The sequence below is a fragment of the Gorilla gorilla genome, chromosome 7 (assembly GCF_029281585.2).
Source record: "Gorilla gorilla gorilla isolate KB3781 chromosome 7, NHGRI_mGorGor1-v2.1_pri, whole genome shotgun sequence".
NCBI lineage: Eukaryota > Metazoa > Chordata > Mammalia > Primates > Hominidae > Gorilla > Gorilla gorilla.
In genome coordinates this window covers 48,133,617-48,157,608 of record NC_073231.2, presented here as the reverse complement: position 1 = coordinate 48,157,608, position 23,992 = coordinate 48,133,617, and the positions used below count along the sequence as shown (strand labels likewise).

General features: G+C 37.5%; 1 pseudogene; it reads right to left on the bottom strand.

Annotated features, from left to right (window-relative positions):
* Positions 1-559: 559 nt before the first annotated feature.
* Positions 560-22,237, bottom strand: LOC101150856 (transient receptor potential cation channel subfamily A member 1-like; annotated as a pseudogene).
* Positions 22,238-23,992: the final 1,755 nt, after the last annotated feature.

The following is a 23,992-nucleotide window of genomic DNA, read 5'->3' as shown; positions in this document are numbered from 1 at the left end:
CATGATGAGCTAAAATATGAGAAACTGTATTTCAAAGATTCTGAAAGAGACTCTGCACAAAGCCACTTATTCTGTGACCTTGAACAAGGTTCTTCAACTCTATAAACTTCAAAGTCTTTTTCAGTTGGAAATAATACTGACTTCCCTTCCAGTATTTTTTTTTTTTTTTTTTGAGATGGATTCAAGCGATTCTCCTTCCTCAGCCTCCTGAGTAGCTGGGATCACAGGCATGCACCACCAAGCTCAGCTAATTTTTTTTTGTATTTTTAGTAGAGATGGGGTTTCTCCATGTTGGTCAGGCTAGTCTCGAACTCCCAATCTCAGGTGATCCGCCCGCCTCGGCCTCCCAAAGTGCTGGGATTATAGGCTTGAGCCACCGTGCCCGGCCCCCTTCCAGTATTTAAGAAGTTACGTGTTGATGATAAAATAAAATGTATAAAACTACTTAGTGAAATATAAAGTTAGACAACGTAATTAAAAATATAATGAAAAGATAGCCTGAAAATGGCTAATTAAAGAAACTATATAAACACCCCAATCATATATCCTCACCTGAGAAACAATGCTCCTCTTTTCAGAAGAAGCTGAACTACTTTATCATGTCCATTTTTTGCTGCAGATGGAGAGGAGTCATTCCATGAAGGTCACCTTCATCCAGAAGCCTCGTATCATTCAGGTCTTGTAGGAGCCTCTGACAGGTATTGATACGCCCATAACTTGGAAAAAATTAGGTTTCATATTTTCAAAGCAAATATTAAACAGAAAGAAGACACATTCATACATTGTTAGACTGACCCTTACCTGGCTGCAGAATGCAGAGGTGATTTCTTATCTTTGCTTTTGGAATGAATGGACACATTAAAGCCAAGTAGGTTATTTACAGAACCAGGGCCCCCCTGTCTACATGCATAATGTAGAGGAGTACACCCACTGTTGTCTTCATCCATTACCAGCTCTTTGATCTGTTGCATCTACAGGAAAAAATTAATATCATACAAATAACTCTGCTATTATGCTAATATGATGGTTTTCAAACTATTCTGTAGGAAAATATTTTCTAACAAGGGTCAATATGTATTCCTTGGGGGCAAAAACGTAAATAACCTAAAGGATATTAGAGTAAAATACATGTGAATGAAGTTGAATGCTCTGTCTCCATGTAATGTACATTACCATATTAAAGGCTCTGAGAGATCCTGCAAGTGGGAAAATATTAAATAATAAATTTAATATTATTTAATATAAATAATAAATAATAAAAACTTAACATTTTTAACTCAGTATTTTTCAAACATATTTGATCACAGCCCTTCCTTCTGCCCCTCCTCTCACTTCCTCCCACCCCTAAGTAACACCTAACAGCTTCATGTTAATATGTTCTGTTAGGTAAAATGGAAGGGATGTTAAAATTAGGTTTACTTTATCTTTTATATGTATAGTAAATTAAAAATGAATGACAAATGAGTAGCTTAGTCCAATCAATTATCAGTTTGATATTTTTGCTGAAATTTTTCAAATACATATATATTCTTGATTCTTTATTTAAAGACAGTGACAATATTGAATTCTATTTACTATAAAATTATGTTGTATTTCATGCACTTGATAGTCACTCAGTATTAGCTGGTGAATATAAATATGAAAATAATGCTTTTAACCTGTCCTCAGCAAGTCAAGTGTGCTGAGTAGTTTTTCTTAATTGATGGTGGAGTATTGATAATTCATACCCATAGTTGGCTTTTCCACTGATATACAAATCCTAATGATCAAAGAATGAAGAAAATCAAACTAATTAAGGATGTATACTTATCATACATGATAGCATATGAAATCCTTTTGTAACTTAAAAAACTCAATCTCAATACAATTATCATCATCATCATCATCACTACCACCATCACCCTGTTATAACTATTCAAATATGTCATCTTTATTTTAAAACATTGTTAAAATTCCAGAATCAGCTTTGATAATAATAAAAATTATAATAAACAAAATTAGTTTATCCTCTGTTGAACCGAACTTAGTTAATGGAAATCCATAGATATATATGACCTGCAAAAACTCAGGTCGCAGATTTTTTAATCCATAAAGTTGTGCAGAAAATTACGTCCAAAATTACCTTTAATGTCTACTTGGGCACCTAAAAAAAGCACAATGTAAATATAAATTCTATTCACTTATTTAATGCATCCTTTATGTGGATTTTCAACTTGCAAAAAAATTTTGACTTAAAATTTTGCTGGCTTTTAGTTTACAGGAAATGTTGTTTAGATGAGAAAACTAAGCATAATTAAAAATGGGCTTACTACCTGTGTGTGTGTGTGTGTGTGTGTGTGTGTGTGTCTGTGTCTGTGTGTGTCTGTGTGTGTCTGTGTGTGTCTGTATGTGTAAGTGGGGTAGAAAATATGTGATGCATTACATAAATACATGAGGCCTTACCTTTCAGAGCATAAAATATAAAAATATAAATATAGACACATTAGAGATCAAGAAAGAAGAGGATAGCAGAGAAGGACACCTCACTTCTTTGTTTTCAGAGGCCCAGTTTAGAATCGAAAACAGGGATAGTTACAGTACCTACACCACATGGGACCGATACATTGAAAGACAGTTGATTAATTGTTCAATAAATGCCTGGGGTATAACAATTGCTTTATAAATGTTCTCTACTATTGCTCTGAAATTATCTTTTTAAGCATTGCTCCCTTACTGGACTGAAAATTATTCTAGACATGAAAAGTGTTCTGTTTATCTTTGTATTCACAGCACCTGGCCCAGGGCCTGGCACACAATAGACGGTTAATAAATGTTCATCTAACCAAATTGAGTAATACTTCCAAAGACTTGGCTTGGTCCCTCTTGGTAGCTTTAGAGAGTAGCAAGTTTACAATATTCTAAGATGCAGAAGCAGTTGCTAAGTGGAGAGCATCCTACAGAATCAATGCTATTAATATCTGCTCCCTAAAAATCAAGCCATTCAACAAGGAGCTTACAAACAGATACATCAGCATACATTGCAATCTCTAAATAAGGTTAATTTATTGATACAGAGTGTCTATATTATGGCTAGCACTAAAGTATATGACTAATTATAGAACTATTTGAAATTTCTCCATAATTCATATGTTGTATCATCAGAAATCAAGGCATTCTTTAATAATTTCAGTAAGAAATTATTCTCACATGTTGGGCTTTATACTGACACCTGGCAATAGCTCTAGTTGCTACATAAACCATAAAAATAATATCCTTTTACCTAGACCAATAGTTTAGTATCCACTGTAAGAAATAATTTTTAAATGATTATAATTATAATTTTTAAATGACTATAATTATAAGTCTTCCAAATTTATTACATCTATGACTTAAGAAAAATTCACAAAAAATTTCCTTTATAAAAAATCCTATTTTATCTGAAATAAATGAACTGAAATAATTAAATTGACATCACTCAAATCCTAAAATAAAATTTTAGTCAAACATTTATTTGAGAAAATTTATATTTAAAAATCACATTAAACCTATATTGTTAAAATGAATGTCAATGTTAACCATTATGTATTATAATATTTGATGTGACAAGAAATCAAAGCCCTTTTAAAATTCCATGGAAAGAATTCTATACCTTACACAGAGTAATAAAAAATATTAATAGCTTAAACTCCAAATGTGGAAATTTCCATGTTCTTTTGGGACCCACTGAATATAAATGACAATGGGGGCAGCATCCCCTTGGCAAGCTCCATGGTGGTCAGTGAGGCCACATTTCTCTTGCCTGGCGAAGAGATGGCAGCCTTTGCAGGAAACCATGAATGACCATGGTTTAAGGTTTATGGTATGTAATGCATAGTTTAAAGTATATAATGAGTCTCCCCAGGACTCTTCTATGTAAGTGTGACAATTTCAATAGTTGTTATTGACAACACAAAATGTTCAATACTACCAACGGAAATCCGTCATTGCTGATATGGTGCCACTTAAATAAATTCACCACACTTTGATCTCTATAACGGGCTTATTAAAGTTCAACTCAAAAGCTGACTGATTCCACTTCTTAGAGTTAAAAAGATCTCATGCTTCATGCTTTCTCTTGTAGTAAACCTTTGACAATATTTTTTGGCTCCTCAGTTTTTCATTGTTTGTAAAGGTGGCACTGAGGCAGCTGGGGTAGGAGCTTCCCCCAGTGCTGCCTCTCCTGCCTCCACCTCAAAGCAATCAGGGCTGAAGAAGGATCACCACCCAAGATCACACTCCCCTAGGACCCTCTAACATGCCATGGGAACAGCTTTCCTTGCAATGTACCTGCCAAATTCCTGCACTAAAAACACTGACATGGATATCCAAAAGTACGCTTTGACACTTCTAAGTTCACAGTAATGTTTGGCCGTTACATACTCATATACAATATACTCTGCTTCCAAGTGTGTCGATCATCCTTTTGTACACATCACATTTTTTGCTGATAAGCAATAAATTAAAATTTGATTTATTTTTGAAAATCCCTATTATGTAATCATATGATTTTTTCAACTATAAATAGTAACAAAAATAAACCAGTAAATGGAATACTTACCACTGAAACTAAATAGTCTGCCAGGTCACAGTGATCAAATAATGAAGCTCTGAAAAAACAGAATTATAAACATTATAATTAAAGTACTATTGATGTAAATACAAATGTATTTAATAAAGCTACTATATTCAGAAAGTGAATTTAGCTAATCATAGAATAACATGATAGAATGTTAAAGAATTAGTAAGCTTTCAAAATTTATAATTTGATTCTGATAACGGTAGCATTTTCAAAGTAATAATAATAGGAAAACACCAAATACATCACAATATTTTCTTCCTTATCCTTTAGGAAACCTGTTTTCTCCTGTAAAATCACCATGAAGATATTCTGAAGTGAGTAGTAACATCTGTCCCAAGGTAGAAGAGACAAAGAAATCGCTGGTACTGCTATGATCATGGGGAATAACAATAGCTACATGCAAGGTATGTCTCAAATTCACCTGCGGGGTTCAAAAAGTCCCTCTTTGGGAGACTCCTCTTTGGCAACAGTTAAATGGCAGTGTTAACTTGAGTTTTTTATGAAGCCAAAAATAATTATGGAGAGGATAGAAAACATTTTGGTATCATCTCACAGCCAGTCATACGGATAATGTTAATTTAAAAAGCAAGTAAAAGCTTTCAATCTATATTAAAGCGCCTCCTTAAGACATGTTAATAATTTCTTTTTTTTTTTTTTTTTTAAACGGAGTCTCACTCTGTCGCCCACTTGAGACGGAGTCTCGCTCTGTCGCCCAGGTGGAGTGCAGTGGCGCGATCTGGGCTCAATGCAAGCTCCGCCTCCCGGGTTCACGCCATTCTCCTGCCTCAGCCTCCAGAGTAGCTGGGACTACAGGCACCCGCCACCATGCCTGGCTAACTTTTTTGTTTTGTTTTGTTTGTTTTGTATTTTTAGCAGAGACGGGGTTTCACAGTGTTAGCCAGGATGGTCTTGATCTCCTGACCTCGTGATCCACCCGCCTTGGCCTCCCAAAGTGCTGAGATTAGCAAATCTCATTTCTTTCTTTCAAGATTGTCTCAAGTATTCTTGGCCTTTTATATATAAATTTCAGAATCAGTTTGCTAATTTTCACCCAAAATATGACAAGATGTTGCATTATATTGAAAACATAGTAGTTATATTTAGTAATTTTAGGGAATAAATTATAACATTAAGTACCCATCTACCTAAGATACTTTCATCTCATGCATATTAATATATTAAGGCTGTTTTCTAAAGATACACTTCAACAGTAACCAAATCATTGGGTTTCTAAATTAGCGACACATTCAAATCAAAGAGTTTTTTTTTTTTAATTCCTGCCACTCAGCCCAGAGATTTTATATATTAAAGGGTATTAATTGGTACTGGGATTTTAGGAGCTACCCGCATGATTCCAATCTGCAACAGTTTGAGAATCTCTGGTCTAGAGGTTAGTCTACTGAGTTTTAATTTTATTTCAATGGCTCCTTTTTAACTTTTTTATTTTACTGTATCATTTTCATATCACCAATCCTAGATTCATATATGACAACCTGTTTTTACAATTCTATGTTGTCTTCATATACTTACTTTTACATAACTTATTACCCTTCCTTTAAATTTTTTAAGGTCTCAAAAAAAATTTTTTTAAGGTCTCAAATATCTTTATTTCAAAATTATTTTCAGATTCCCCTGTTATATTTTCTTGGAAATAAATTGGCTTTTTGTTGACTTTTTTTTAATAAGTTTTCTTTTATGCTATACAATTTTAGTTTGCAAATTCATCCTAAGTGGTAGTTCCTTTCTCTTCACACATATCCTATCGTGGCTGGTGGTTTTGCAAACGTGTACATTCATTAGAAACAGATCTTATATTGGTAGCTAGAGATTCTTTTTTTCTTTTTTCTTTTTTTTTTGAGGTGGAGTCTTGCTCTGTCGCCCAGGCTGGAGTGCGGTGGCACGATCTTGGCTCTCTGCAAGCCCCGCCTCCCGGGTTCACGCCATTCTCCTGCCTCAGCCTCCGGAGTAGCTAGGACTATAGGTGCCCGCCACCATGACCAACTAATTTTTTGTATTTTTAGTAGAGACGGGGTTTCACTGTGTTGGCCAGGATGGTCTCGATCTCCTGATCTCGTGATCCGCTTTTTTTCTAAGAGATATTTAGATAGATAGATTTCCAGGTCTGGTTACCTATTGAAAATATATCGGCTACTCTGACTCTGTGTGTGTCTGTGTGTGTGTGTGTGTGTGTGTGTGTGTGTCTGTGTGTGTGTGTAAGAGACTGAGAAACTGAAGGCTCAACTCAGACAACTCTTTCACTCACATGGGGAGCATTTGGTACTTGTCTTTCCACAAGAATTGAATTTCCAATATACACTGCTTGTTTCCTATCCTAGCACCTAGTAAGCCTACAGTTTAATACATTTTCCCTGATGTGTATTTCTGTCAAACGTCATAGAAATTTTTTAGCGTTTTTGGCAACTTGGTTATAATTTCCTAAAACTTTATCTTTTGAAACCATTTATGTATAATTGGGGGATTAGCAGAAGGGATTATGGTGGGAAAAGTAAAATATCCATACGTATCTGCTCCATTATTGTCATTAAAAATGGGGATAAAATAAATATGAGAAATTGGAACACATTAGAAAAGGCTTGGAAGACCTTGTATGTAGACTTCTTTAGCATATAGAAAATTAATCTTGATCCTATATCCACTGGACTCGATTCAGAATATGCCACAGGAGATTTTATTCTGTGAACTTTCTTTAACATTATACTCCCATTCCCCAGGAACACAAGCAATTCCAGTTGATACACAGGGTCTTTGCTATTTTGTTCTTTTCTTTTAAACTACATAATCTTTGCTTCCATTAGTACTGACTGCTCTTTGCAATTTCTAATTTAACATGTGAAGACTAAAAGTCTGTATACAGAATGATAGGTAGAAAACTTGCCTGTGAAGCACAGTCTGATGACTTTCATCAGCTGCATTAACAATATCCATGCCACCAGAATAGGACGATATCGATAATTTAATAATCTCAGTCTCTCCATGCAGCAAAGTGAAGGGCTGTGCACTTTGCCTTCTGTAAAGGGTTTTAATACTAGAATCAATATTTAAATCCAAATTTAAGAATGTAACTTATATTCATCTGTGAGTTTTTTGTCCCAGGTCCATAAAATCAAGGAATATCAATTACATTTCAGATGATTAATGGTGATCAGATGAAACTGATCACCATTAATCATCTGAAATGCAATAGATATTCCTTGATTTTACGGACCTACAAAGAAGAGCATCCATACAAAATTTGTAGCTGACAAGTGTGCTTCTTTCTAATAAAACAACTCCTGGCATATACTTCCACCATCATCGTCTGGGTAACATTCTTTCCCCCAGGAACATGAGAACGACGTCTCATTCATTGCCGTAAGCACTCAGCGTAGGAAGTGACTTCAGAATCCATACCAAGAGTGGCAGCTCTTATTTCTATATTGAAGGGACTTAGGATGAGTGTCCAGAAGATACATGAAATTAATAACCAATCTTCTCTTCCTCCAGAAAGCACAGGCCTTTGCAGTATCTTGGAGGGGAGCTTGTTGCCACTCAAAACCCAGATATTGAAGGGAAAAGGGCCCAAACTCTACACTTTTGGTCAGAGATGCCTGCCATAAGGTCAGATCCCAAACACAGTCAGCATTTTCACAGACATATTTTTAGAAATTAGTTAAGTGGTCCTTAGTTTTAAAAATGATAACTCTTCCGAATAGAACTAAAGCCAAAGACATTCATGATTGGGCTTTAATGTTCCTAGCTGAACATTATCATCTTCTGAGGGTAGGCCTTAACTTGTGTAACGGCAATTGAACTAGATATTGTCTTTATTTTATCTGTATTTGTGTCTGCAATTGTTTTAGGGAGGTCTCAAATTTCTTTACATAGACTGAAACTTGGGGTATCCCCTTGTTCTGCTTCTGCAGAAGCAGAAGGAAATAATATCTATTTCTTGTGTGTATTTCAATGTAAATTAACTGTAAAAGAGCTATAAAGCATTTTATATGCTTTTGACAGCTCTAAGATGAAAGTGTCATATAAAATACAAAGAGTTACCTCCATTAGGTCTATTTGTACACCATCGTCCAGGCACATTTTGATCATTTCCAAGTCACCATTTTGCACAGCCAGATGGAGAGGGCTGGCTTTGCCATTATCCACAAAGTTGATGTGAGACTGTCTGCTGTACCCGTGCTCTTCACCTTTAGAAGAAAATAGCATTCAACTTAACAAATATATAAAATAAATAATAGGGAGGGTTTTTTATTTTTTTAAAAAAGGAAGGGCACTGAGACACATACAAGCCTGTGGTAAATTTGGTTAAACATTTTTCAAAGTAATAGCACCCACCAGAGTAGACTTATTTATAGTGTATATATGGAAAAGCCTCTACTCACCAAACTTCAGTATTATTTCCATGCATTCTTTGGAACCTGAAAGTACAGCCTGATGAATAGGAAAACATCCAAATGTATTTGATTTACATGGCTTAGCTCCTTTGTGAAGCTGGAAGAAAAGACAAAACTAAAAATGACACCAGTTAAACCTCAAATCACAAATTACATTGTATGTCTATGTAAAAGTACATAGAGAGCTTCATATATTATAAAATCTAAGCATGAAAGTAATTTTGAGCTAAGCAAAGATTCTGAAATAGGGACATTTTATATCTTCCAAAGAAGTAACAGTGTAGACACAAAAATATAAATTTGATACCCCAGCAAACTAAAGTCAACATATTTTTCAATGGAATTAATAAAAATTTTTAAAGACACTATCATGACTTCTATACCCATTTTCAATTTCTTATGCGAATAAAATGACAATATTTCCCAGATGCTTTTCCTTCTATTTATGTAAAATTAATAAATGAATATGCCAGCACTCTTGTTAAGCCATGAAAATCAAGTATTTTCACTAATGATAGTTCTTCACTAAAAAGGTGTTAGAAGAACTAAGTGTTATATTACATTGATAATCTGAGCCAATCATTTTAAACTACCATTTTCTATAGATCATTAACCTTCAGTTTTGTTTTAAGTACTTTTAATTATTTCAAAAGAAAATATTTTGAGTAAACAGAAATGTGTGTAGAATCAAATACCACCTGTAATCTCAGCTTTTAGAGATAGTATTAGTTTAGTTTCTATAATATATATAATAGCCCGGAAATATATATGTATAATATAGTCCATAAATGGAAGATGTACTTTATAAAATCATTTTATTAAAAAATATTGTTGGCCGGGCACGTTGGCTCCTACCTGTAATCCCAGCACTTTGGGGGGCCGAGGCGAGTGGATCACCTGAGGTCAGGAGTTCGAGACCAGCCTGGCCAACATGGCGAAACCCCATCTCTACTAAAAATACAAAAATTTGTGGTGGTATGCTCCTGTAGTCCCGGCTACTCGGGAGGCTAAAGCAGAAGAATCGCTTGAACCCGGGAGGTGGAGGTTGCAGTGAGCCGAGATGTGCCACTGCATTCCAGCCTGGGTGACAGAGTGAGACTCCATCTCAAAAAAAAACAATAATAATAATAATAAGAAGAATATTGTTAAGTAAAAGCTTTTTGAACAATATCGTCATACAGTATACACATAAAAATTAAATTGGCAAGGAAATCAGACTTTAAAAATACATTGTTTTCTGTAGGACTTTTAACTTTACTATTTCTTTATACCGATTTTCCTTTGGTTAATTTAAGGTTCTTTTCCTAAATTCTTGGTTTGAGTGTTAGTTAATTTATTTTTATTCTCTTTATCATTTATTCTCTTTTTGGTCCAATCATGAGAGCTTAGAGTATTTACCTGTCTCTAAGTACATCTAGTAAAGGTGCTAAAACATACATGTATGGTACATTTAAACATTAGGCAAATATTTTTAAATTATTTTATTTCATTTTCTTACTCTTTGGGATGGTAAAGAGGCAAAATCTTGTGGTAAAAATAAAGATCCTGGTCTGGATAACATGCAAGTGATTAAGGAATATTCGAAACAAGGCTATTTGCTGGGACTGTAACAGCACACTCAGATGGATCACTGCCAGAAGCAGGAGGAAGTCATGTAGACAAGCATCTCCATCCCCTCACTGGACCATGTCAGGAAGACTCGCCAGAGACAAAGCTGGCTCTGCTCTCAGGCATGTGGCTAACAACCTTTGTCATTTCATCACTCAGGGCACTGTTTTTGGGAACACGTGGCAATAATTTCTTCAGGTTTTCAGGAGTGGCTATGGCTATGCTTCTTTTGGCTTTTATTTTATGGGCCCGATAAGTCTGGAACTGATTATATTCATCTTTCCTTTGACAATTCAGAAGCTCAGAATCGAATGTGCAAACCATCTTTATAAGATACAGGCCATTATACTTTGTATTTCGCATTCTAGCCTGACCACCAGCTTCATCTCAATTTTTCCTGCCTATATTTTCTTTTCACTTTGAATTTCTCATAGTTTTCACTACCGCTTTACTATTCGTCCTCTAAAAGCAATCTCAGATCCACTTAAGACAGGGAGTGTGTATACAAAAACACATAGAACAACTTTTTTTTCTGACGTAGTTTCTGTATTTTATGTTTTTCTAAAGAGAAAAACTCAACAGCTTTTGTAAATAATAATAATCCATGTTGTATTCATGAAAAGATAAAGAAAGCAGAAAGATATGACAAATATGCAAACCAAAATCTGCAGTGCTTCACTATTATTTTTGGTGCATGCGATCATCACAGCTGTGTTTCCATTTTCTCCTTCCAAATTAACATCAGTACTTTTATGCTCAAGCAAGACCTACACAAAAGTGGAGAATAATTGTCAAAATTTTACAGATTTCCAAATAAAATACTTGTCTTCCACTAGATTTTAAGTTCTCAGATGCCAAGGACCATGTCTATTTATCTTTTTTCATCCTTCTCCCACACAATCTGGCACAAAATTCTGCATACTGTGGGTACTAAGTAAATTTCTCAAATAGATGAAATAATCGTGATTTCAATGTGACAACAATTAAGGTGATAATGAGTTGTAGCATTGTAAATACTAATTGTAGATACTAGTTATCATAGCTTCACTTAATGCTTCTGACTAGTATTAGGTGAAGCTATATTAACTAATATTTTCAGAAAAATAAATTTGTGGAGCCATTTAGAATGTGTTCGTAGTGAAGGAGGGAGTCAGGAAGGGAAGAAGGAAGAAAGTAAGAGCAAGAGAGAGAAGGAGGGAGGGAGGGAGACAGGAAGGGAATGGTTTTTCTCCCCCTACCAGTCATTTTTCTTTTACTTAGATTGCAAGCATCCTAGGAAATGTCAATGGAAACTCTTTTCAGTAAACAAAACAGAGTTTTGCATAACACTTTGGTAAGACTTAACTCAATTAATTCAAACTTGGTCTGCAATGGAAACTTTTTCTACAATGTAAGAAATTAGCGTCCTGGCTGAGCACGGTGTCTCATGCCTGTAATCTCAGCACTTTCGGAGGTTGAGGCAGGTGGATCACTCGGGGTCAGGAGTTTGAGACCAGCCTGGCCAACATGATGAAACCCCAACTCTACTAAAAATACAAAAATTAGCTGGGCTTGATGGTGCAAGCCTGTAGTCCCAGGTACTTGGGAGGCTGAGGCAGGAGAATTGCTTGAACCCGGGAGGCAGAGGTTGCAGTGAGCTGAGATCATGCCACCACACTCCACCCTGGGAGACAGTGCAAGAAAAAAAAAAGAAGAAAGAAAGAAAGAGAGAAAGAGAGAAAAAGAGAAAGAGAGAGAGAGAGGGAGAGAAGGAGGAAGGGAGGGAGGGAGGAAGGAAGGAGGGAAGGAAGGAAGGAAGGAAGGAAGGAAGGAAGGAAGGAAGGAAGGAAGGAAGGAAGGAAAAGACAGAGAAAGAGAGATAAGAAATTAGCATCCTGATAAAACGGTCAAGTAATTTTTCTGATAGAATTTCATTGAAGACCTGTTACTGCCTCACCTGGTTGACGGCCAGCTGATTATTGCCCAAGTGTCTACGGATCTTTGACCAGTCTTTTTTTTATATTCAATGTAACAAAATTATCTCATCTAAATATCTTATCAAATCTTTAAATTGGCCTACTAGAGGCTTTTTCTCTTGCAGAAAGACTATGATAAACAATGGCATGTCCTTATAATTAAATAATGTTAAAGGAATTTATTAAATAAGCTGTTTCTCAAAAACATTGACTTCTTTAAAAAAGTATACAACCTTTTACCAGAGCCTCTTGTTAACAGAACACACCCATGTGAGTGTCAGTAAATGAATTAGGTTTACTAATTAATTCTGCTCATAAATGAAAATTAAACTGAGATTTTAGTACATAAAAATACGTGGGAAAATGATTGATGAATTAAGGGAAATGAGAACACAAGATTCCTTCCATGGACTTTAGGCACCTTTGCATTCTCTTCTTAAGAAGCTGTAGATTCATATGGAAAATAACCTACCATAGAAGAGGCTTTTCTCTCTTTGCCCTCTTAGAATCATAGACCATAAAAGTGTAGCATTAGGCTGTTATCACTGTACCACCAAAAGCACAATCTTTCAAAAAGCTGTGTTCAGTTATATGTGGCAGAGATCCCAGAGAGAGCAACTAAACTGTGCACCTACTCCAAATTCAGTCATGACCAAGCAAGTCTGGAAGGTTTGGAGGTGAGCCCTCCACAGGTCCCTTTGATGAGAATCTGGAAAGCCTCATGGAAGGGTCAAACAACTGGATACTTTGAAGTAAAGCCCCAAGGACTAAGGCCTGCAGGCCACTGAGAGAAAAAACCACCCCCTAATCCCCAGGCCAATGTGTCCCAGGGAATATTATGCATACCATAAATCGTTTGTTGAAGAACTTGAAGTGATGCGTGGATGACAGTTTTTTACTTTACAACCATTATAGGCAGCAGAGGAAGGTTTGAGGGAAGGTTAGTGGAGCAGCTTCTAAACTGGCAGGGGCTGGGTGGGTACAGGCTGGACCATGGGTATAACAGGGAGAGGCAGGTAGAGAGGACTGCTGTTTGCAAGCATGAGGGAAGACATTCCAAAACACCTTCTCCTCCTTCTATTCCTGTCATCTCTGGTGAACCAGAGGAGTCTGAAAATATTTTTACACATAGTTGTGGTTGGTAAGAGCAAGTAGGGGAGAGTCAGTTTTACTTAGAACTCTATTTTTCTGCTTATTACTGGTGTCATCAGGAAAATTTGTTTTATGTTCATCACTGAATTTATGAATCAGTTAGGAGCTTTATTTTCTATTTCTATGTGATACCTATCTTTCTGAATTTGTTGGTCTGGAGATTTCTGCTTTCTAATAACAATAGTCTTTCAACAGTTGTCTGTCTTCATATTCCCAAACCACACTTTCAGAGCCAATATTAATTGAGTTAATAGGTATTTGTTCTTAAAAAGAGCCTTCAGAGGGAGCACAGAGCTCCATGAGGAAATATGTGACATCTCTGTGGGAGTCCCTGCAGTCATTAGTGGCCCAACCCGGATGATATGGAAACAACAGTTGGCTCATGAATAACGCAGATATTTAATAAAACAACAAGAACAACAATAAAAACCAGCTTGTTTCCAGAGGACTTTCTAGTAACCTCTTCAGGGAGCCACTCTGACCTATCTCATAGGTACTGAGACTTCAGCTCGCCCCTTCTCAGTCAGCCAGAACTCCAATTTACTCATTCATTCATCATTTGCCACCACAGTGCTGAGGAATAAGAGATATTTGGATTAGCAAGACACAGCCCTCCTTCAAGGATAATTACCCAGTGGGCAAAAAAAGCACCTGAATGTTTGATTCCAATATCAAGTGTTAAGAATTTTGATAGAGCCATATACAAGGAACAGTAGGAAAGCAGAAAGTGGCTCCTCTAATACCCTTCATGCCAAACGTAAAGGAGCCAAGGTCTCAGAAGGCTGAGAGAAAAGGTTTGTGGGCTAAAGGGAGCCAGAAACTCATGCATCTCTTTGGCGATTTATAGAGAAGTTGGTTTTCTTGTGGCTTACCACAAATAGCCAAATCATCATTTGCAATAATATTTCTACAAGAAAATTTATTGTAAGTTCCAAATAGCCTACCTTAGAAATGAACTTCTGGAACTTGATCCATTTGTAAACGCCATTCTTCATCAGTTAAGCATGTTTGTATTCTAGTGTGTCTGACAGACTTTCAGAGGTAGTTTAAAAGCCATGGCCTAATTTTTACCCTTTAGCAATTTTCCAGGATTTCCTCTACTTGATCAAGCTTATTGTTACACCTTGAAAACCAATAAGATGTCTCCCAATGGTATTGTCATGTCTTCAGTGAACTAATCTAACAGGTCATACACTCTAACTAAAACAGCAAGTCATAATTATGTTTTCTGCTTTCATTGAGGCTCTCAATACCTTCTTCCTTTGTCATTAAATCAGTCAGGTAAAAGAGATAAAGCCTAAACTTGAAAACATAAAGATGAAAACAAAATTCCTTAGTCTTGCTGTTTTACTTGTGATGTGCCATTAGGCAAGCTATTCAAATTCTTTTGGCACCTCAGCATACTCAGCTATGAAATGGGAATACTAGTATTTTATTAGATCTTACTTCATAGAGGGTTTATTTAGATGAGAATTTAATAAACGAACATGCACAAAGCTCTTTAAAGGTGCTTGGTAAATAAGAACTGTTCAATAAAGTTAGAACTAATCATCATTATCATCATTAGTTGGTGAGAAGTAGAGCAAATATAATTATTACATATCATTTGACCTGGAAGCTCAGAAGGTGCTCATCCTGGTGCAGGCAGAGAGAGCTGGATCTGGGTACCAGCACCTGCGCCACCGGTCAGGCCCTTTGGAGCCAGCCAGTAGCCTTACCTTCATCACCTCATTGTTCATGCCCGGCACAGCTACGTGGAGGGGCGCAATCATGTTGAAGTTTTGGAGGTTTGCGTTTGCTCCTCTGCTGAGTAGAAACTTAACACTTTCAATTTGGTTTTCATCTACAGCACAGTGCAGAGGGCTATTCCATAATCATCCATAATCATTGCATTCAGCACTAGAAAAAGAAACCAAAATATGGGTTAGATTTTGCTCAACACCTCTTGAGTGCCTATCCACTGCAAAACTCAGTGCCAAGTGCAACTGAAATCAGCTGCATCTTTTCTATGGAAACTAAAAACACAGCTTCAATTCTCATGAAACATTTAATGGGCACCTAATGGGAATATATAGAAGCATCGCACTGACTTTATCAATTGAGTTAAATTTCTATCCGTAGCAGTCATAAGAAAAAGATCCTCCAATTGCTACATATTTTTATCTATATGAGTTGGGGTATTGTGATAAAATATTGAGATTATATAAAACAAAGAACTATATACTGGGCACTCTACTAAGTTCACGTGACCATTATTTCTTTCAAGCCCCAACAGCCTGCTAGGCATCACCATGACAAATGTTCAGGAGGAAGATGCTGAGGTACAGAGAGGTTAAAAGTCTTGCCAACATCACAGAGCCAGTAAGGAGGTATGGTTACCATGCCTCTCTGAACCTCAGCTTTCTCGTATTCAAAATTTGTTAAAAAAAAAAATACAAAATATATATTCATATGCCTACACACACAGAGAGAGCGAGACACCTTGCAATGTTGCAGTGTTATTGGGACAATAATATTAAATCGTGTCTTTAAAGATCACAGCGGAGTGCCTGGCCTGTAGGAATGGCTCAGAAAATGTTAATAAGAAAAAAGACATACCACTAATAAACCACAAGACTAGAATTCGAGCTTGAGTCCCTGATGCCACACCTGGTTTCCATATATTTCTACAATATGATATATGGCACTATTTATCCTGTGAGCTCAGCATACAAGTAATAGGTCCTTTCATCCTGCAAAGTCCTATAGCTATTCTAAAATGGACATATCAACCTTGTAAATTAGTGGCAGTGTTATCTTCATGTCCAGAAAAGGAGAAAAAGTATTGTCTCATAAACATGATTTGGGGACCATCTATGGTACTTGGAACCATGTAGCCACATTTTCTGTTTCTCTCCTTTTTAAAATGTATCTCTCCACTATTTCCTTTTATTCATCTAAGTGCTTCATTCTAAACAACACACACACATGCATGTACACACCCACACACACACATCTCTTGACTGTTCCGTCTGATCAAGAAGAATCACTCCATTCATCATTCCATTTGGCACCAAACTTAAACAGGGATCTATATTTACAAACTCCCATTCACTAATTAAATAACTTGAATTTCACTTTTATCCTCATCACTTTTCAGAAATCATTTTTACAGAAGTCACTGGGGCCTTCTAATGTAGGGGCTTTATCGTGATCTCCTTCCTACTTGATCTGTTTGTGGCAAGAGCTCCTTCTAACTCTTCTGTCCCAGTAACTTCTCCCATGGCTTGAGTATCATCAATTTTTATCCATCACTGTCTTCATCTTTTTCTGGCTTTTCCTCTGCCATCTGTCTCTTGGTGTTTGTACTCTACTCTTAGCTACCTTAACTAGCAATTTTGTGATCCCCTAAAGTATTTTCATGCATTTCCACTGTCTCATCAACTTCCTATGCAATCATGCTCCTGTAGGGCAGCCCCTTTCATTCTACATTTCTGGATATTTCCAGATATTATTGAAGATTATAGATATTGCCCGCTGGATATTTCCAAGTGGATGTCCCCTGGGCCTTTCAAACTCACAGTGACCAAATCTCACACCTTCACACTCACTTACTTTTTGTTTTCTCATATTCCTCCTTTTGGGGGAGGTTTATATTATTAGCCTAATCTCCTAAATTTAAGAATTTCAAAGTCAGTTCCAATTCCCTGCCCCTTTCTCTTCCCATTTACTCTGCTGTTAAGCACTGTTGACTTTACATGCCAATATCTCTTGAACCTCTCCCTGTCTCCTTATTGTAGCCTCACAAACCTGGTGAACTTTTATCCTCTGTTTACTACCAAAATAGCTTTTTAGCTTGGCTTCCACTTCTAATCCATCTTCCACAATATTGATGGAATTATCTTATATAGTGAAGGTCTTATCACACCATCTCACTGCCTCCATCTCTGTGGCATCCACCTCCCTCATTGCCTGCAGTTGAACTGCTTAAACAAGGCAGAGTGTACAAGGCTGGCATCTGGAAAACATCACTGTTGGGGGGATGTTACACCTTCTTGAAGTGTCCATTTTCTTCAATGATAATAATTTAGGTGTAGAATAACCTCAATGGAAATAGTATAGAAGAGTACATAGATATACATACATATGCATTTTTACAATCTACCTAAAAATTCAAATAAAGTCTGTGCTTGTTGTGGGGTGTCCTAGATCTCTGCACTATGTTTTGCAATATTTCAGTAGAAGAAGTTGAGGAATGCTGGTGTGTAGGAAAACCCACATTTCTAAGTGAAATATACAGGCTCTTTATAATTGAAACTAATTACCCTTAAGAATCACTTTATTCCACTCTTTCCAGTGAATTGAACGGGATAAAAGATTTCTAGAAGATGCATTGTAATGTTTTGTTACCTCCAGGAAGGAAATCTTCAGGGAACATCTCCATCTACTCGAATTGACCTTTTCCTACAGCATATTGTGAAGAGAAGGCGTTCAGGTCATCACAATTGTTTAATATCTTTTGTTTCTTAAAGTTTTGTAATCCATATGCACTTCCTTCAAAATCCTCCTAGAGGTATTTAAACACCATTACAACAAACAAGCATATGCAAAACTTATGACTATAAAGTTAATCATTTTATAGTTTTAAATAATTTATTATCCAAAACTCTTTAACATGCTTATAATAAAGTAAAAGTTTTTCTTGAAATACACAAAATATTTACAGATACAAAGAAGGTATGAAAAAATGCCCCCAAATTGTTCAGAATATGAAATAAATGTTTTTATTTTTTGACCATAAACTCAAATATGCTTAGAAATAAAGGCCTTCTTCCTTGTTGCCAAGGAAATGAAGAAATCTTCCCCAAACAAATGAATCAGATACTTGCTTTAATTCTACCGTGGACCATAACTAGTCATATATGCCACATGATAATATATGTGTTCAAATTCTAGTTTGTTATTTTAAGGATAACTAGAGCATTTCTCACTACTGAAAAGAAAAGCTATCAATTAAAATGATGTATTAAAGTATTTAATGTATCTTAATTATAGCTAAGAAATGATTTAAGATATGAGGATTTATTCAGTAAATGTCAAATTGGAATAAATAAAACTTAATTTCTTAAATTTTTGAACTTTGGATTTTGCTTCTAGAATCACAAAACAGTACTTAATGAATCACTCTTCTATAGTAGTCTCTTAAACTGAGATATGTTACTTTTTAACCAAAAAAAAAAAGAATTCTATATAAGCTACATATGGCTTTAGTGACTATAGGATATGACAATGAGCATCCAACCACTTCCAAATTTACACATATTCAGTAATAAATTTAAAATGGGATTATTGTAGAAATAGGGTATTCTCATGTCTCATGCTATCAAAGAAAATGTTGATCTAAATCTATTTGGAAGCATTCTGGCACTTGAATTTGATACGCTATTTGGGTAATAAAGAGATTGTGCTGCCTACTCCCTAGTGCCAGAATGAGCAGTTCGGGATGTCTGTTCAGCGATTTGCTGTCAACACAAACCCAATTCCACACTCTTTAGAGGGAGTACTAGGTTCAGATGCTCACAAGGCACTATTGAATTCACAATAACAAAACAGCATCTAAATACTTTACACGAGCATATCAGATATACTAGATCTTCTCAATCAGTACCTGACATATTGTCAGGCTTTGAAAAGATTTTTTAAAGTTCTGAAAGTAAGCCAAGGATGTCATTTAGAAAAGTTATATATTCATTTAATGTAGTTTCATGTTGTCACAGAGTCACTTCAGATTCCTTATGATTCAGAACTATGTGATTAGATTCAGAACATAATAGACTAGATCACTTTTAGATAAGCTAATTCTAACTAAACCCCTTAAAACAGAAATATCAAACGCATCTGTTTTAGGTTGCTTTAATGAAATACATATAAGTAGCAATGTGGCCAAAAGGTTGGAAACTAAGGTGAGAGATAACAATTGGAAGATCAAATGCTGAAGTATTCACTATCTTGAAAGAAAATAATTGGAAAAGGCTAAAAGCATCAGTCCAATTGTTCTTTTTCCACATTTCTCATCTTGTAAGTTTTCTGTGATCCTTCAGTTTTGTTAGTGTTCCTGAGATACTGTGTATGTGCTGGAGAAAATATGTTATACAGCTTTTCTTTTAATTTAGGAAACCATCAAAAACCCTCTAGAGTTCAAAAAACCCTTCACAGTATTATATATGTTTCTTTGTAATGAGTACAACCACTGAGATTTTTACAAGATGATCTGAAAGTACCACAGTTAATGAAATAAAATATATAAATCCCTCAATCTACAAACTCAAATAAAAAAATAAAAATAAAAAGCCTTAAATAACGTAAGTGGTTCTACTCAGGCAATAAATCTAAATAAGGACAATTAGAAACATGAAGAAAAATAATTTTGAGACTTGGTGCTGAGAAATCCCTCAGCAAATATCTCTAGAAAATGAAACCACAGGCCAGGCATGGTGGCTCATGCCTGTGATCCCAGCACTTTGGGAGGCTGAGGTGGGCGGATCATGAGGTCAAGAGATTGAGACCATCCTGGCCAACATGATGAAACCCCTTCTCTACTAAAAATACAAAAATTAGCCAGGCATGGTGGCATGCACCTGTAGTCCCAGCTACTCAGGAGGCTGAGGCAAGAGAATTGCTTGAACCCGGGACGTGGAGGTTGCAGTGAGCCGAGATCATGCCACTGCAGTCCAGCCTGGCAACAGAGCTAGACTCTGTCTCAAAAAATAATAATAATAATAATAATAAAGAAAAATAAATAAATAAATAAAACCACATGGGTGATATTAGAAATTTAAAATTTCTTCCAGTCCCATATTAATTGTAAAGATACTATCCTGGAGGGTGAAATCCATTCATGACTCAGTTCTCTGCAGTAAGCCAAAAGGCCACAGTTACCTTGCTAATATTAAGAAGGACAAAAAATGTCTGTGGTCAAGGTGGATATGCCAACAGACTCACCTTGGGAGGCCTGGCTACTTCGTGTGTGTGATTTACTATACATGCCTGATTCACACACACAGCTGGCAACAGTGCCAATTTGTGCAACCTATTTAGAGAGCAATTTGGCAATTGCTACCAAACTTAAGGCTGTATGTACCTCTTGACCCTGCTAGGACTTTAACATACAGACAGTCCCGCAAAAGTAACAATGGACAGACAGACAGAGAAGTCACATCTACGCTCACAGACACACTCAGTCAGGTGTATAATAGCAAAACAAAGCAAACATAAAACAGCCTGAGTGTCCATCAGTGCAAGACTGGTTAAATAAATCATGATCTATTCATACAGTGGGATGTTATGAAGCTGGTAAAAACAGGTAAATTTCCAAGTGCCGATTTAAAATGTATTCCAAAATATATTTTGTGAGTAAATCAAAGTGGAAATCTGCGAGTTCATACTTTTGCAAATAAAAAAAGATCCATTAACATATGCGTTTTTGTGTAAGCATTTTTTTTTTAACCTCGAAAATACATAAGAAACTGTTAACATGATTCCACTGTTGAAAGAGATTTGTGATGAGGGTTTGGAGAGTCTCTTTAATGTTGTCTCAACATTTTAAAAGAGCCCCTTTCTCCTGTTGACAATCTGATGAAATCCAGTGGTGGGCTCTGAGCACCCAACAGCCTCTATCCCTTAGACTAAGCCATCAGGTAGTAGCTAGTGCTGCCTTTAGGTCCCGAGAACTGCATAACAAACAAGTACCTATCCTAGAGCCTCAGGCCACTCATCCATCTTCAAAAGGTCACCTCCTCCATAGCATTTCCTGAGGTCTCCATCCCCTGAAGAAGGAATTCGCTAGTTCTGTCTCCGTTTTACAGGGGACATTTTCTCTGGTTTCTCTGTTTCACTCTGTTAGACCAGAAGCCTTCTCAACCCCCAAAACTCTTAAATAGCTATCCGACGACAATCAGACACAGCCTTTCGGCTATCTGATTCTAAACAAAATCTACAAAAAAGTTCAAGTGAAACGACACACATTCCAAATTGCCCTGATTTTAGGCAGCTGCCCGATCTTGTGCCAAATGATACAGATACTTTTGGAGTAGGTTTCCCTGGACTACAGTTGTCCAGGAGCAAGAATAGATTGGGCAAACAAGCAAACAAAATAGATAAAGCAGGCGCTGTGTGGGCGCGTCATTAGCGGGGTCTCCTCTTGGACTGTGAATACACCCCAAAGCTTGCAACCCCCTGGCCACTCCACGCTTTCTCCAAACCAAGGTCTGCCCGCAAGGAAACCTCGAGCCGAACCGCGGCCGGACTTCAGAACCCGTCCCGACCCGCGAACCCCCAGGGTACCTTAAGCGGTTCCTTGCAGTCCTCCGTGTCGTCCCGCACATCCTCATAGACAACGCCCTGGGGCTCCTTCTTTTCTCCAGGGCGCCACATCTTCCTCGGGCTGCGCTTCATTGACCCCACCCCGGACGCCATCTGGTGCATCTGCTCCCCACGCGCGCGGGCAGCTGGGGCGAGAGAGCGCTGTCAGCCGGCCAGGCGCTGGGGTCCGCGCGAGCCCGAGCTCTCCCTCGCTGCAGCTCACAGGCAGCGAAAATCTCGCTCCGCGAGAGCCCTGGAGAACTTCTGGAAGGAGTTCTCAGGCCCGCGCTACTTACAGTGCAGGAAGCAAGCGGGGCGTGAAGAGGAGGTAGAAACACAGACCTCCCTAGCAAAGAGGGAGGCGGCGCAGCGTCTGCCGAGGACTCGCCCCTTCAGGAACAAAGTGACTCCCCCGTCCCGCTGTCCTGCAGCTGCAGCAGCGCACTCCCAGAGTCAAGCGTGTCAGGTCGGGGTGGATGCAGCGAATTTGTTGTAATCTACACATTAAGAGCCCCCTTGCCTCGCCCTGCCCCCTCCAACCGTGTGTGTGTGTGTGTGTGTGTGTGTGTGTGTGTGTGTGTGTGTGTGTGTGTGTAAAGAGAGAGGACGAGAGAATGACAAGGTACATTGGAAAGTTTTTTAGTTTTCAGGATTTTTTTCCAACTAAAATTCTATGGACCTGTGTTTCCCTCCATGTGCACCTCCTTCTGGGGGCCTCTTTGGTATGGAAATAAGGTTTTTAGCAAAACTTCTCATTCCAAACATTTGGGAGAATAGCTAAACCCTAGCACTGGTTTGAGGGACCAGATTAAGTCCTCATGAATCTCAGGTCCCATTTCCTGCGGATAATAATATTGATCCCCGTCATGCCTTGGTGTTTAAGGGTGGTTAATAAAAAGGTTAGGTTAAAGGTAAGCCACTGCTGACTGGTGTGTTTGTTTGCCCCCAGCTTTGTTTGAAAGACTTATCTTCATAGGTCTGCTGTGCATAGGTGTCAACTGTGTAGAATAAAAGCTGTTCCCTCTCAATCGAAGAGGCTGGTTCTACGTTTATGTACAGACAAGGGAGCCTCTGAAACTGTTGACGGTAAGTTCAAGTTTACAAGGCTAGAAAGCAAGAAACCTTCTTTCCAAGGCTGATTATACTTTGCACAGGACAGACGGTAGCTTTGACAGTCTTTTGCTTTGACAGACTGTGCTTCCTGAAGGCCCTGGATTGTCGTATTCACCTGCTCATCTCCAGCACTAACACAAGACCCCCGTGGATCCAGGACCTGGCATAGGTGCACTCAGTAACGGTTTGTGGACTGTCTGACCTAGGGGCTATGGTGGGCTGAGCTTAGGGCTAGGCAGAGTGGACATGATGATGTTGAGGAACCATGAAAGGTCCCCCTAAATCTTCCAATGGATATGGCAGGTTGCCATCAATTCCACCCCTGGAGTGGAATTCCTTGGAAGGATAATATTGAACTTAACCACACCATGAGTCCATGAGTATGGCTTGCTGGAAGATACAGGTGTTCAACTTCACCCTCGCACACTTTTCCCACCAGCATCTTTGTTCAGGGTGTACAGAATAGGAATCAGTTGCACAGCTTGCTCTGATTTAGTTGAAGGAGGTAACGCATTTGGAGAAACCAATAAAGAAAAGAATCAGAGGGATGGTTAAAGAGAAGAACTCTCATTGAGTCACTGCTGTCTACCTGACATTTTCCATACACCAGGTTCATGTTTTAAAATGGAAATACCTCATAGGAATATGATGGCTTTTTATTCTTTATCATTGATTACTTTGATCAATTGCTTTTCTCACAACACTTAGCTGAAAAGGATCACTAAGGCAAAAAGGGAATAAAGAGGATGTTCAAAGCGGTCATTTTGGAAGCTGGGGCAGAAGGCATGTCATCAGATGGCTCTGTTGGCCCTTACAGACAG